Source organism: Cebus imitator, unplaced genomic scaffold, assembly GCF_001604975.1.
Source record: "Cebus imitator isolate Cc_AM_T3 unplaced genomic scaffold, Cebus_imitator-1.0 Scaffold183, whole genome shotgun sequence".
In the NCBI taxonomy this organism is placed as follows: domain Eukaryota; kingdom Metazoa; phylum Chordata; class Mammalia; order Primates; family Cebidae; genus Cebus; species Cebus imitator.
Genome location: NW_016107498.1, coordinates 2,410,055 through 2,423,992, shown reverse-complemented (window position 1 = coordinate 2,423,992; position 13,938 = coordinate 2,410,055). Strand labels below are relative to the sequence as shown.

Sequence of the window (13,938 nt, the reverse complement as noted above, 5' to 3'; positions counted from 1 at the left end):
CAGCATCGGTTTTCTAATGCTGCCATAACAAATTACCACAAACCTACGTGGCTTAAAACAACACAAGTTTATTATCTCACAGTTCTGTGGGTCAGAAGTTCAGGTACAGCATGGTTTAATTGTTCCTTTCCTTAGCAACTCACAAGATGTAAATCAAGGCATTGGCAGGGATTACTCCTTCTGGAGGCTCTAGGGAAGAATCTGTTTTCTTGTTCATTCAGACTGTTGGCAAAATTCGGTCCCTTATATTTGCAGGATGAAGGTTCCCATCTCCTTGCTGGCTGTCAATTCAGGGCTGTTCTCACCTCCAGAGGCTACCTCATTTCTTGGCTTGCCACTCCCATATCCTCCACCTTCAAAGCTAGAAACAATGTTGCAAGTCCTATCAGACTTCAAATCTCTCTTGCCTCCTACTCATATCTTTCTCTGACTCCAGCGGGCCCACCTGGATAATCTAGAATAACCTCCCCTTCTCTGTGCCCATATCCTGAATCTCATCTACAACATTTCTTTTGCCATGTAAGGTAACATATTCACAGTGATTAGGATATGGACATTTTGGGGTGGGTGAACATTATTCTGCCAACCATAGACTGACTCCATTCAGGTAGAACTCAGCTGCCATTTTAATAGTTGTTCTTCCATGTGAAATCTATGGATGTGGATCTCAATAAATGTAGTACTCTTCTTTTAAGGGTCAAAACCCCTCCTGGATGGGGGAGCTGCAAGCCAAGGAATCAGATGGCTTTTTATCTCTCTCCATAGTCTTCAGATTTTTATTTTTTTATATCTCTTGAGAGTTTATATAGGGAGAGTCACCCATTATCAGAACTGGAAACTCCCCCTTTAAATTCCTTGGTTTTGAAGTTGGAGAAATATTATGACTATAGTTTATAGTAGTGAAGTTATCAATAATAACAGGATGATTAAGGTTGTTTTGTATTTAATTCATTCCAAAGATCAGTAGACCGAAGCCACATAATTCAAAGAGAGATTTGCACGTGATTTAGAAAGTTTAAATCCAGCTCTGTTATTACTAAAGGCATGCTGCTTACATTGTTTGATCCTGTTTTTTGTTTTTTAATAGAGATGGGGCCTCACTCTGTTGCCCAGGCTGGCACCATCATGGCTCACTGAGGCTTCAAATTTCTGGGCTAAAGTGACCCTCTTGTCTCAGGAGTAGCTGGGACTACAGTACAGGCGTGTGCCACTACTCCAAGAAAAAAATTTTTTTAAAAGTTGTTTTTAGAGATGGGGTCTTGCTATGTTGCCCAGGCTAGTATCAAATTCCTGGATTCATGCCATCTTCCCACCTTGGCCTCCCAAAGTGTTAGTATTACAGGCATGAGCCACTATACCTAGCTTCTTTGTTTGTAAAATATTAATAATAAAGTTATGGACACATGCACTAAAATTATATCTATAAAAGCACTTGGCATACAGCTTGGCATATAATATCCATTAAATATAAATATAATATCCTTCAGCTGTTAGACCTGCTGAATCTGGATCACTTCCAAAATTAAGGCCTAAAACCACATTTGAAAAAAAAAAATCAGCTACAAGAAACATGGTCTGTAGAGGGGATATCAGAATCTCTGGGGTACTTTTTCAAATCTCGTGAGACCCCTGGAGATCTGATACACAACTGTAAGGAAGAGGTGCCATCCTTCTCTCCTCTGGTCAGGAACCAGTGGTTCAGAAAGAATTAGGAATCTGTATCAGGTTGCTAAAAATGTTTTTAAACAGTGGTTCTTCTAAACGAGTGTCTTGTAACCTTCAATGTATATCCAGATCTTCTGAAGGGCTTGTTGAAACATAGATTATTACTACTCAGAATCTGAGTTTTTGATTCAGTGGGTCCGGTGTGGCATCCAGGAATTTACATTTCTAATAAGTTTCCAGGTAGCGCTGATGTTGCCAGACCAGACACAGACCACAGTGTGGAAAGCATTAGTCTAAGAACTCAAGAAAATAGAAGTACTGGTCCATAAACCATACTTTGGTGCCACTCTCTAAAATGCATTGCTAGGTATGGATCAACTATGACATCTCTGGCAATAATAATGTTGAAGTACATGCAGTGAACTCACCAATGCAAATTAGCATACCATAAAAATAGTCACATTTACCAAATCACTTACGACACACTTTGCATCATGATACATGCTTTACTTTAATCATCTCTTCTAAACTTCACAACTATCCCAAGAGGTGTCCAATTTACAGAAAAGGAAACAGAGGCTGAGCAAGATTAAAATTATATGTAACATGTCCAATGTTCAGGGCTGGTAAGGGGCAGAGCCAGACCTGCTCTATGCTGTCCTGCGCTAAGCAGCACAGAAAACAAAACAGTTCCACTTACTTCTTAAAGAGCTGACTAAATCCGGTTCTCCAGGTACAGGGAGTCAGGGACAATTCATCCCTGGTGTTCTCAGGAAGTTTACTTTCTGACAAAGGAAACTGTTAAATCCCAATCTTGTGCCAATTGTTTTGATGGAAGCATTGATTCTACAGAGGAGAAGCGCTTCACCAAGGCCAGGGATGGAGGTGTAAGGGGAGATCTGGGGGGTGAGCAGGCTGGGTGCTGAAGCAAATAGTCTGGTATAGATGGGGACTAAAGGCTTTTTAGCAGGCTTTCATCCAAACCCTGACTGCACATGAGAAACACCTGAAGGGCTCCAGCTCCAACTTTACTGAGGGATAATTGACAAATAAAAATTGTATATATCCAAGGTGTACAAATATGATGATTTCATATATGGATGTGTTTTGAAATGATTATCACAATCAAATTAGTTAACACATCCATCACCAAACTTAGTTACAATTTGCTCCTCTGTGTGTGTGTACATTTGTGTTTGTTGAGGACACTTAAGATACACTTTCTTAGCAAATTTCAAGTAAACCATACAGTATTATTGACAAAAGTCACCCTGCTGTACACTAGATCCCCAGAACTTGTTCATGTTATAACAGAGAGTTATAGCCTTTGACCAACATCTACCCGTTTCCTCATCCCTTCCTCTAGCCCCTGGTAATCACTCCTCTACTCTCTGCTTCTACGGATTTGAATTTTTCCCCAGCTTCCACATATAAGTAAGATCATATGGCATTTGCCTTTCTATGTTTAGTTTATTTCACTGACCATAATGTCCTCTAGGTTCATCCACATTGTCACAAATGACAAGGTTTTATTTTTAAAGGCTGAATAATATTCAGTTGTATATTTATGCCACAATTTCCTTGTCCATTCATCCATCCACGGACACTTAGGTCATTTCCATATCTTGGCTATTGTGAATAATGCTGCAATAAATATGGAGGTGTAGACATCCCTTTAAGATACTGTTTTATCTTCTTTGCATATATACTGAGAAACAAGATTGCTGAATTATAGTTCTACTTTCAATTTTGAGAAGAACCTTCCTACTGTTTTCCATATTGGCTGAACTGATTCACAGCCAATATTCCCTTCAACAGCATCCAAACAAGTGTTCTCCTTTCCTCATACCCTCACCAACACTTGTTATTTCATCTTTTTGATAACAATCATCCTTACATATGTGAGATGATGTCTCACTGTGGTTTTGATTTGTATTTCCCCAGTGATTATAGATGTTGAGCATCTTCTCATATGCCTGTTGGCATTTCTATGTTGTCCTTGGAGAAACATTTATTCAGGTCTTTTGCCCATTTTTTTTAGTTGGGTAATTTGGTGTTTTGCTACTGAGTTGAGTTCCTTATACATTTTGCATATGAACCCCTTATCAGATGTATGGTTTGCAAATTATTTCTCCCATTCCATAAGTTGCCTTTTCATTTGCTTGACTGTTTGCTGTGCTGAAGCTCGTTAGTTCATTTTGCTTTTGCTGCCTGTGCTTTGAAGTCATACCAAACAAGTTGTTGCCAAGACCAATGTCAAGAGGTTTTCTCCCCTAGACTTTCCTCTAGGAGTTTTACAGTTTCAGGTATTGCATTTAAGTTTTTTAAAAAAAACTCAAGTTAAATTTTGTATGAAAGTCCAGTTTTATTCTTTTGCATGTAGACATCCAATATTTCAAACACCATTTACTGAAAAGACTATACTTTCCTTGGAGAGCTTTAAAAAAAAAAGACAGATGCATGGGCTTCACTTGACCAACTCAATCAGAATCTCTAGAGGTTTGACCCAGAGATTGGTATTTTTAAAAAACTCATATGACTCTAATGTGTGTTCGAAGTTGAGAACCACTTCTTTAAATGATTGTTAAAATAAGTTGGAAATAATGATTATGTAACTCACCTGGAGTGAGTTAACAGCATTTTCTAAATGAATCACCAGGGCACTTAAAAGAATATCAGTATCTGAGTGCTCCTCCCCTGAAAATTCTTTTTCGATCAGTCAAGCAAATTTGGAATACAAGAATAGTTCTCAAAGAGTTGTCTGGAGGACGAACAGTATCAGCATTGCCTGAGAACTAGCTAGAAATGCAAATTATTGGGCCCTACCCCATACCTACTGAATCAGGAGTTCTCGGGGTGTAGCCCAGCATTCTGTTTTAAGTAATCATATGTGATTGTGACCCACATCAAAACCTTGAGAATCACTAGTTAAAGAGCTCTTTCAGGCCACAGTCATGAGTTCGATCTGTATAAAAGAAGAACCTTTATTATCTCCACAGACTCTATTTTTAATCCAGGCCTTTGGCCAAAGGTAAACGAACCAGTGCCCCTTATTAGTATTCTAAAGAACAGAAGTGCATGGTTTAGTGGCTGGTGGCCAAAAGCAGCACATCATTCATATAAATATCATTAAAAACATTCTTTCCACTCAAGTCTAAGCTATTAGAGTGACTGTCATTAAAAATAATCAATCATCTTTGCAGAGAGTTGTATGTTGGGTACTTTCAAGGAACTGAAGACAGTTGGAGAGGATGGGGTGGGGGCAGACAGGAATCAACAGGTTTGATTTCTATTTTCAAACTGAGGATGAAAAATTGGTTCCCAGCTTACACATTCCTAGGCTTTGTACAGAAGTTTGTGTTGCTCTAAGAATGTTTAAAGTACCCAGTGGGAGTGTCTTGGCATAGCATACACAGTTTTCCATCTGGCTACCTTAGGTGAAGTCATGTGCACACTCCATGCCACCGCCAGGCAACAGTAGCTCAGGTTCAAGGCCACGGCCAGTGCATAGGGCCACCACTTTGCAGCCATTTCCTGTAACTCCTTCTCTCACTTTGATTTTTCTCCTTTTTAAGTCCTCTTATATACAATGATGTGCCGCCTAATATCCATCAAACAGAGGATATAAAATCAACTCCAGGGCTTTTGCTCAAGCAAATGCCAGGATGAATACTACTGAGCTTTTAGATATACCATGTGGTTTAAATTTTATCCACAGAAGTCACCACCAGACTTGCCCTCTAGATGATAAACTGGTTAACAGTGCCTGGAACCACCTTACAGATTAAAGTTCAAATTCCTAAATTTGTCCTTCAAGCCCCTTCAGATGAGGGCAACCCCTAACCTGTATCCCCAGTTTCATCTTCACCACTTCCCCCATTTTATACTAAACTATTTGTCATTGCCTTGATACTGCACATTTTCTCATTCTACTAGGATGTAAGCTTTGTGGGAGCTGGAACTGTAATTACTGTTTTATTATTAGTGCTCAGAACAGCACATGAAATACATTCAACAGATACGTGATTGTCTGTGCCTTTCCACATGCTTATTTGGCCACTTGACAAAGGCCTTTTCAGCCACAGCTCTATACCACTGTGGGCAAAAGGAAGGAGATCTTTATTGCAGCCCTTTGTAATACTGTATTGCAGATGTATTTTAAATGTGTTCCCATTTCAGTCTCCCCCACTGAACTGTGAGAGTCCTGAAGGCAGGGACTCCCTCCTTGTCAACATGACACCTCCAGTGCTCCCTGGCTCAAGCTCAGGAAGCACTTATTGAATCCCCGAATGATTCCAGCATGGGATCCCATTAAGACTCTGTGGTCTGTAGCCGTCCTGAGACTCGAGGCCAATTCTATCTGTCCACGATGTTCAGCAGTCTAGGCTTAGGGAAGCACTTAGAGTACAAATCGACACTGAATACATGTGATGGGGCCAGGTTAGTGCTGCTGCTTCCAGCTACTGGGCAGCTGCTACACTTGTGACCCTTGATGCTTTGGATTGGAAAACACACTAACGTGCTATTTGATCTACTAGCTTCAGCAGGAGAAGACAGTGATAAAACGATACCATTCTGAAGGATTATACTTTTTAAGTATATATTTTCCTGGAACAAAATAGAAACATTTTTCTGACTATTTCTTATAAAAGTAGTTTATAGTAAAAACTTTCCTAATTCAGACCCATGAGAAAGTCACTTTGAATTAATGCAAATACGAGTTATGGAATATGCCTAAACTCCATACAAGTACCCAAGGTACAATTTTTTTCCCTAGAATCTTACTACTCATTACAGAAAAAAAGTATTATAATAAGCACAGTAAAGAGTAGTCCTAAAAAAAAAAGTTTAGGCCCTTGTGCTACCAAACTTGTCTATATCAGCAACACCAAATGTTTGGATGCAGTTTATTTTCTCAATGTAGATAAATAGCATGCTTACAAATATATTTAAGTGTGAGTTTTTGAGAAAACTCTTTGCTTCACAAGACAAATTTAAGCCTGTACTCTTTGGGAAGAACTAATTCCACATTTCTGTTGAGGTTTTGATATTTTAATATCACATGATAAACAACACAAGACACAGTACAGTGGAATTAAAAGAAACATTTCCAGCACCCAGGAGCTCACAAGGTTTTCTTTTTTCAAAAGTATCTTTTTCAAAACTTTGCTCCTTGAGGCCCCTCAGGGCCTGCTGGGGGTAGGGGCAGGAGTAAAAGAAGTGTGCCAAGCTCCAGACCCCCTTCTTCCCACCATCACTTCAAAGATCCCAGGTTCACATTGCTTTCCAATAAATTGCGTTCTATGTGAGAATGAGTTTGAACAAAGTGTTCTGTAACAGGAAAAAAAGGTTTGAAAGTCACTGTTTTATAGCAGTGACAGACACATAGAGAACATCTAGACAGGGAAATAAAAATATCAAATTGATGCATAAATAGACCCTGAAAGATTTACATCCCCCACAGGTCGAGGTTAAATGCATTTTATTGGTGCAGAGCAGTGTAAGTGTTGAAACGGGTGGAGAGCTCTGGGAAAGGAGCTGTCACCTCCCTACTGATCTGCCCAAAAAGGCCTCACAGAGAAAGGAAGAACTGAAAGGCTGTTGGATGAAAGGAAGACAGCGTAGCAGGGTGCAGGAGAGAAAAGCAGGATATTCCAAGCCCAGGTCAAAATTGCGAATGGACTCTAGGATTATTAAAAAGAAAAAGATCACTGCCAAATCCATTAATGCTCATAAAACCGTCACCCTTCTCCTCATTAGACAGGATTTTTCTTTACTCTCTTTGGGTTCAGCAAGGTCCACTATTTTACACCCTCATCCCTGCCTTTCTGCGCTCTCTCTTCCTCTCCTGACTCTTGTCATTCTCCTCTTTTCCTTAGGGGTTCCCTTGTTCCCTCAGTTGGATGTCTCAGCAACTCTGGAGAGGTGCTTAAACATGAAACCAACTCACAGTGACTCTATTGACCTTCATGGTAGCTGAAGAAGCCGGCTCACGGCCTTGGGCTGAGCTGAGTGGAGGGAGCCACCACTGCCTGTGTTGCAAGAAGGAACAGCTAATGTTTCTCTTTCCTTGTGAAGCATCCCAAACAGGAAGCTGTGGGAAACCTGCTGAAGAAAGGCCTGTTGCATTCTCTGGCTGAGGTTGGAAGACCTGAGTAGCTCTGCCTCCTGGGAGGCATCAAAGTGTAGAGAAAGGTCTCGGGGTAGGCAATCCAACTTGAGGTGGGAAATTCAGCAACTCTTTAAAAAGAAATTATTACAGCTACGTATCTTTGGTTTCTTACTTTTGTACATGAGCACTCCTTGAGGGTTACCTGATTCCTTTAATGTCAAACCTGGTATTCAGTATCTATTTCCATTATTTTCTTTTAATAAGTACCTACTGATTACCCAGATGATGCTAGACACTTTCCATCTCTAGCCTTTCAATTATTTATGGATATTTGATAAATGGTAAAAGATAAAAGTCTGAGTTTCTCCGTATCCTTTCTTATGTAATAAAGCACCATTATTTACTGAAGTTTCTGTTCTGGAAATATTTTCCAGACACCTTCATGCCCAAGATATGTCATTAGCTTAGATCTTTCTCTTTCCCACTTAAAACGTGCATTCACTCAAAAAAGCGAGGACCAAAATATAAAAGCCTTTGGTCAGATTTTAAAGTTAAAAAGTAAATTGCCTTTTTTTCAATGAGCACTTTCTCATTATAAACTTTCCAAGCACAAAATGTAAAAGATCCCTATGAATCTAAGCCACCATTAAGCATTAGTAAGAAACATAAGACAAAGCATTAAAAGGCAGTATGAGTAAATGATTATTAGACTGCTATATATACAGTTAACTCTTTTCAGCCCTAAGTTAGGAAAAGGATTTCAGTCATATTAAAACCAACAGGTATGTATTTATGTAACATCCACTATATACCAAGCACTCTGGCACCAGAGCATTTTGAGTTTAGGCCTTCAAATACTTTATAATTTTGACATAGAGGCAAGATCTAAACAGGTGGAAGGAGAAATATTTCCCATATCTGTATATCTAAATAGGAAACCCAAATAATAAGTAGTATGAAACAGCTCTCACCTTTTTTCTTCTCCAGCATACTGAAGGAATAATTCATACTTTCATCAATAAAGGTGGTGATGCCTCTAGGCAGCAAGGTCTTGATGGGGTTGGGCTGGATGGAGAGTATCCTCCAGGAAATGTATCTCATTGAGGTAGCATTATAATTTGAAAATGCTCCAAGGTGACCTGAGAGTCCCCATGAGCAGCTGGAGCTCCCTCTTCCTTTCCCAAATTCTGTACTCCACCCTGGCATAAAGAATTGTTGGAATGGCCAAAGTACAGCAGGAACCCAGAAAAGAAAGAAGTCACATAACATAGGACCTTTTAACAGGCTTTAATGAAATGGGACTTCAATTGGACCTTAAAGATAGTATGGTTTTGACTATTATGAAAATGTATATAACATTCCAAACTTTCTCTTTGGACATACTGAAGCCTCCATGATCATGTGTCTGAAGTGGAGAAGTCTTGCAAATAGCACAAAACAAGACATGTGAAATATTTAGCAGTTAAAATTCAAATAATTCTATTTTTTATCAAAATAATGTATACACACAATTTCAAAGGATAAAAAGTTCTAGAAGAATTAAAACTAAAGACAACAGTCTCCAGCACATAGCTGCCCTTCATTGTCACCACCTTGTCCCTTAAGGCCAGTACATTTTCTAATTTTCTTAGCAAAGTATTCTAGTATTTCCTCTAAGTAATTAGGTGTATACAGCAGTCCCTCCTGAAGGAATGGTTTACCTTTCCATTTCAGTTACCAGAGGTCAACTGTAGTCCAAAAATAGGTCAATACAGTACAATAAGATTTTTGAGAGTAAGATCAGATTCATGTAACTTTCATTACAGTGTATTGTTACAATTATTTATTACTATTTCATTAATTATTGTTAATTTCTTACTGTGACAAGTTAGAAATTAAATGTTATTAGGCATGTATACATGGGGAAAAAATATAACATATAAAGGATTCGATACTCTCAGTGGTTTCCGGCATCCACTGGGGGTTATGGAAGAGATCACTGGTGGAAAAGGGCGAACTACCATACGGCAATCTCCTGATTCATCAAATTAACATTTACCTACTGTCTCCTGATTATTTTAGATAAATATTTTAACTCTTTTCCCTTCCTTTATTATTCTAATGAACTATATGTCATTGACTCCAAGGTTCATTGTTTTTATACATTTGAACATCTCTGAAATTGATATGCAGTTTGTAATGAATGTGTGTCATACTTTTTTTCTTTCTTCCTGGCAGTTTAAATAATGGTACATCTTACAATTAAAGGCACCTTGGATTGATGAAATAAGCTTTGATTGAATCCATATTCAGTGCTTCATTATTATGTCTATATAAATAGTATTTACTGTGGAGTTAAGTCGTGACTCGATGACATGTTTTCTTCTATAACTTTCTACTCCCACCGAAATAATGGTCCATTTTTTTGAACCTATAGGCATTTTTTCCCAAATATATGAAAAGTACCTCTTAATATACTCCCAATATAATTTTCTACATGGCCCCAATCTATCAAATAATATTTAATTTTTTTTTGTAAATTTCCCTCTTAAACTCTGTTCCAATTTGGAACAGGTACTCTAGGCTTGCTACTCAGTTACCATTCTGGGACTGCCCTTTGCCTTAATCTCAGAATTTTCCTTTGCTTTTCTCCTGTATTGGATTTCCTGCTCACCAGATCTCATATCTTTCTTCACTCCCTAGTTTTAGGGGAATGTATTCATGGAGAGCTGCTTTAGAAATCATTTTCACTTGGAGTTTTGAAAGCATGACTTCACTTTCTTCTAGTTAGTAATGTTGCTACAGCAAAGACTGATACAATTCTAATCCCCCGTTCTTTGAAATACTTTAGGATCCTTCCGACTTTCCTGGTATTTTGAAGTTTTGCCAGATGATGTGCTTCAGTGTAGATGTCTTTCATATTTCACAGACTCCCCATTTCTGTTACTCTCTCACTCTTATTGGCCTGGCTTTGGGTCCACAGGCCTGTTTTGGCAGCTTCCAGTCATCCTGCAACCCTTGAAGACTCTCACCCAGGCTCTCTTTCATCACCCAGGTTCTGCAGCCTTGACTTTGCAGCCAATTCCATTGCAAGCTAAGAATTCCAGGCATGAACTGGTGAGCATGTTCCATGATTTGTCTTCCCCTGAGGGGACATGGCAGGAGTCATAAATAAGCCAGTTCCTTGTGTTCTCTCCCTGAGATCTCTCTTCTCATCTGCGGAGCTCAGAACTTCCTGAATTCTGTTCTAAGCAATAATAAAGACTACGAATGCCTTTATCTAGTCAGCATCATGAAACAGCCATTCCAGCTGATGACTGGTTGTTTCATGGCATTCATTTAAAACCTAATTTTAAAAATAAGATATGAAATACTTTTTAATAAAGTATTTTCTCTACCAATGGAGAAGATATAGGTAGACATGTGTGTGGAGGGAGTTCAAATTTATATGGTAAAAACTACCTAAAAAGGCAGAATAGTGTGGCGGCTCAGAAGGCAGGTGCTAGAAGTCTGGGGTTTGAATTCTGGCTCTCACACTTACTAGCTGTACGATCTCATCAAACTTATCAACTCCTCTAAGCCTATTTCTCTATCTGCAAAATGGTGATAGTAACAGTACTGCTATCACACAGCTATTATGAGAACTAAATTAGGTAAATATACATGTTGCTCAGCAAAAACAGCAGCTGTTATTATTGTTTTTGATTGACACTAATTACAGGAGAAAACTGCTTACTTCCAGCCATTTTTGAAAAACTTGTTCAATGGGAATACTGAGTACTTGCTTTGTAGGGTAATTTTGAAGAAGAAATGGTTAAATGATCATAAAGCTCAGTGTTGCTCACAGTAAGCACTGACTAACACACAGACACACACACATACACACACACACACACACACACACACACACACACACACACACACACACATCTTTTAGTCAAATATTCTGAGCTGACCTACCTGGGCCAAAAATTATGTTTCTAGGTGAAAATTCAGTCAGTGCCTTGTGCCCCATGGTTACTGCTGCTGGATTCAAAGCAGCTCGTCCTTCCTTTCATTTTGGATAAGAACACTTTTTGTCATCTGATTTTGCGTGCTGGTGTCCCTTTCAACTAAACAAGAAGAGTCTGTTTCTCTGTAAGAATTGTGGGCCATATATCTTTATTTTTCCCCTATACGGGTCGCTGGTACTTCTGGTGTCTGGTCACTTGTTTCCTGCGTGTAAATAATTGCCATTCTCCACACCTCTGTCTTAATTGGAACCTCTCAGGAGTTTGCCTTTCATTCTACTCTCCACCCTAACCCTAGCTGTGAATTCTGTGTCTTCACTGTTCTGGGAATACATCCTATCTCACAGAATTTGCCTGGTGGTGGCAGGCTCCAACTGACCAACAATAAGTTAGCAGAATGGAGGCTAATTCAAACCTTCAGGTCTGTTTTTATGATGCTACTATATCATCTCATGTTAAAGAAAAAAGTAAAATAGGACGTGGGACCGAATGATAAATTCTGCCAATAAAACAATAGCCTCAAGTCCCCAGCTCCAAAAGGATACCAAATGACCCTCAGAAGACTTTTGCTGTGGTTCAAAGGGTTCCCATTTCTGATATACTAGGTACAATATTTTTTAACAGAGTAAATAGAGCCCAAGAGATAGCAAGTCATTTAAACACTTCTCTCCTTTTCCCTTTGGTTAAGAAGAGCCAACTTAATATATTTTTCTTCCAATTGAGCCCAAGGGACACTACTCACTCCTGGAGGGCTACAAAAGGTATTTGGGAGCCTACCCAACAGTGCAAGACAGATGGCAGGCTCTGCAGCATGCACAGGTTCATCTGAGGGATACATATTAAGCACATGCCCTTTTACGGAGCCTTTTGACACGTATTGCTTTTGAATTTGACCCCTTTAATTTTCGTGTGGCAACTTGCAGTTCATGATGCCTTGGGGCTAGTTATAAGTTCACGTCTGAGAGTATACATCTGATATTTATAAAAACACAAATACTGAAGAACTTTCTCCAGGCAGGAAATGACAAATCTTTGGTAAGCTATTTTCAGGACTCAAAAAAAAGAAAAAAGAAAGTTGGTGATGAACTAACCATTGAGAGTAAAACAACGTTGCCTTACTGCAATATTGAAACCAGTCCCTCCTAACAAAAACGCCAAAAGTCATTATCTATACAATTTAATACTGTGCAGTAAGTCCCTGGCAATCCCCGGTAATCTGCAGCATTACACAGGCTGCACCAAATGGGACACGAGATAATATGGGCTGACTTAATTAGACTCTGGGATGCCGGAAAATCGTGACTCTGTAAGTCCAACTGTTATTTCCCAGCAAATTCCAATTGGAAAATGTGATCTTCAGGTGATAACATTTCCTTAACTTTTATGTATCTCCTTTTATTACATCAGAGGAGCCTGGTGGAGGTGGTGGTGGTAGCCAGTGGCAGTTCTGGGATGTTTTATTTTAAAAAGTACTCAACTTCAGCATTTGCTAGCAACCATTGTTTAAGCCTCGGAGATACAGTCCTCCAAAGCAATGCTTCATTTTTAGCCTTAAAGGTATAGATTACATTGACCTCTAGGATAAATGAAAAATACCATGAGAGAGACACACTGTGGTTTCTTGCTCAAGGATGATCAACAGTAAAATCCTCAATCCTGACTCTGTGAACTATTTAGAGCCAGTTATTCCAGCAAAGGACTTTAAACTGGTAAAATACATGAATAAAAACTAAATTCACTGTCCTAATCCCTTTTAAAAAATATCTGGATGTAACTCTTTCTTTTTTCATTTTGAAGACTTCAAACATATAGAAAAGTTTAAAGAATAATATAGCATTAAGGTTTTATATTTATTTATATATCCATCCATATTTAATATAGATATATAATATCGTTTATTTTTGCTGAACTCTTTGAAAGTTTCTGCCATCATGACAATTAACTTCTAAATTATTTAATATGAATTCTGTTACATCACCATAACACCATTATCAAATCTAAGACAAAATAATCCCCTAATAACATCCAACTCATATTAAATATTACTTGTTATCCAAATGTTTATTTTATTACAGCTTGTCAATTTGAACCAGAATCCAGTCAAGGTTCACATATTACATCGGGTTATTAGGTTTTTATTCTCTCTTTTAATCTAGAACAGTCTCTACAGCT

General features: G+C 38.6%; 1 pseudogene; it reads left to right on the top strand.

Annotated features, from left to right (window-relative positions):
* Positions 1 to 13,938, top strand: part of LOC108316175 — a 46,919-nt pseudogene that overhangs the window by 9,074 nt on the left and 23,907 nt on the right.